The 2,500-nt window shown below is 74.5% G+C and overlaps 1 non-coding gene across 1 annotated transcript; it reads right to left on the reverse strand.

The window, feature by feature from the left end:
• Positions 1-438: 438 nt before the first annotated feature.
• On the reverse strand, positions 439-591 carry LOC133629551 (5.8S ribosomal RNA). Its single transcript, XR_009821074.1, has one exon. It is a non-coding gene; the product is annotated as a 5.8S ribosomal RNA (ribosomal RNA).
• Positions 592-2,500: the final 1,909 nt, after the last annotated feature.

Consider the following 2,500-nt stretch of genomic DNA (forward strand, 5'->3'; position numbering starts at 1 on the left):
CGACGGGAAAAAGCGAAGGGTGGGGGCAGGCGCGCACGCCGCCCCATCCCCGCCACACCCGTTACCGCGTCCCCGGCGCACGCACGCGCGCGCGGCAGCACGGCACGGTACCGCCGCGGTACCCACCCGCAGACAGCCGCCCGCGCGGGAGGCCGGGGGCGAGGCCCGCGCCTCGCCCCCCGAACACCTTCTCTCTCTCTCCCCACCGCCGCGCCGGGCCCGACCGGCCCGAACGACACCCTGGCGGCCCCGGCGGGACGAACTCCGTCCAGCAGGCGCTCCGGGAGCGGGGAGCTTCGGAGCGCTCCCCGAGTCTCGATTTAGGGGGACGAAGGCCCGCCGACGGGGACCTGCGAGGCAACCCCAGCCGCGCCGCTGCCACCGCTGCCCCTCGCTGCTTGCCAGGGGCGGCGGCTCAGCCGGCGATTGATCGTCAAGCGACGCTCAGACAGGCGTAGCCCCGGGAGGAACCCGGGGCCGCAAGTGCGTTCGAAGTGTCGATGATCAATGTGTCCTGCAATTCACATTAATTCTCGCAGCTAGCTGCGTTCTTCATCGACGCACGAGCCGAGTGATCCACCGCTAAGAGTTGTCTGGCTTTCGGCACCGCCCCACGCGCGCGGGGGAGCCGGGGACCGCTCACACGGAGCGGCCCCCTTTTGAGGATGGGCCTCACCGCCCGCGGCCCCGCTCGCTGGCTCGCGCCAGCCCAGCCAAGGCCGCAGCGGAGAGGCCACGCCTCGCGTGACCGTACGAACACAAGCGGAGAAGGAAAAAAAGGAGCGAGAAAACTCCGAAGGGCGAGGGCGGGGAGCCCGCGCTCCCGACCGACCCCCCCCAGGACCTGGGGGGGAGAAGCACACCTCGGGAGATCCCTTCGGAGGCGGCCCAGGCGCCCGGGCTCGGCCCGGCCTCCACGCGGAGGCGGCGGCAACGTCCGACCCTGCCCGACTTTGCTCAACCTCGACCGGGAAAAAACGGCCGCCCCCGCGGCACCGCGCTAACGACAGCCAGGCTCTTCCCTCCACCGTGGCTCGCCGACACGCGCCGGCGGCTCCGCCGCCGCGCCAACGCCACAAGGTGGCGAGCCCCCGGAGCCCGAAACGGCGGCGCGCCCGACCGCACGGCCGCCTCCTCGCACGGAGGCCCGCCGCCGGGACGGAACGGCACGCACCTGTCCCCGGCCACCGCCGTCGACGCTTCTCGCCTCGGCCCTCTCCTCTCTCTTCTCCGGGAGAAAGACGGACGCGCGCTCAGACGGAGGGCAGCCGCCCGCCCCCCGCGCTTCCGCACGGAGACCGGGACGGGGAATGCCTCCGACTGCACGCGGCCGCTTCACCCGGAAACGGCAGGGACAGGCGGCGTGGAAGTGACGAACGGGGGACACCGGGGCCGGGACGGCCGCCGCCGGCGACGAGCGACCGGCCGAAGGATCGGCAGGCCGAGCGCGTCGCGCCGCCACCGCCGGGCCCGAGGGCACCGCGCCCTGGACGCCAGCTGGCGGAAGGAAACCAACCGAGAGCGCTCGCCGAGGCGGGGAAGCAAGAACGGAGCGCAGCGCGGCACCCCGAGGCGCCGTTCCCGGCGAACCCCTTTCCCCCCCGCCTCAGCGGCGAGGGGGAGCGACGGGGAATCGCCAACCCCGCGGCAGAGGAGCCCGCGCTCCAAGCCGGGGACGCCCGCTTCGAGAGGAAGGCAGGCCGGGCACGGCCGACCGCACCGCGGTCTCGCTGCGCCGAGACCGGACCGCGGAAAGGGGGGGGCAGGAGGACCCCTCCCCGGCACGACCGTCCCGCGGGGACGAGCGCGGGCGGGCGGCGGTGGCGGCCGAGACAAGGGCCTACACGGGAGAGACTCCCGCCCCTTACCGAAACGCCACCGTCGTTGGCCCCGCCCGTCCCGACCCCTGCGGGACGCATCGAGCCGCCCGAGTCTTTAAACCTCCGCCCGGCTCCGCGACCGAGGAAAGGCCGCGGAAACGCGGACGCTAGGTACCTGGCCCTGGGGTGAGGGAAACGACCTGAAGGGCCCCGCAGGGGTGCCTCCTCCCGCTGCCACCATCGGGGGGAGCGTCCGCCCGCGGGGGCGCGCCCGACATCCACCGCCATCACCACGGCCTCTTTCCCGGGGCCCGGGGGTTTCCCTCAGTGAGCCCGGCGCTGCGCCCGGGATGAGGGCCGTGGCTCGGGCCGCCCGCTCGCGCGGGACGCGACCCGGCAAGAGAACCTCGCGCGCCAACAGGCGGCATCGGTCACGGCCGAGCGCCTCCGGCCCCCCCACAAACCTCCTGCCTCGGAAGAGAGAGGAGGAGAGGGGAGGGCGCGGGGGGAAACCCTGCCGTCTCCGTACCCGCCTCGGCGACGCAGCCACCAGCTCCGGAACGCCCGGAAAGCCCTTGGCACCCTCGCACGGCCGGCCACTCGGCCACTGGGCAGGGGGGCGCTGCTACGCAGCACGCCTGCCCCGTTGCGGGGAGGGTCGCGGGAGCCGCCTCCCGGAC

This window comes from Colius striatus, unplaced genomic scaffold (assembly GCF_028858725.1).
Source record: "Colius striatus isolate bColStr4 unplaced genomic scaffold, bColStr4.1.hap1 scaffold_60, whole genome shotgun sequence".
In the NCBI taxonomy this organism is placed as follows: domain Eukaryota; kingdom Metazoa; phylum Chordata; class Aves; order Coliiformes; family Coliidae; genus Colius; species Colius striatus.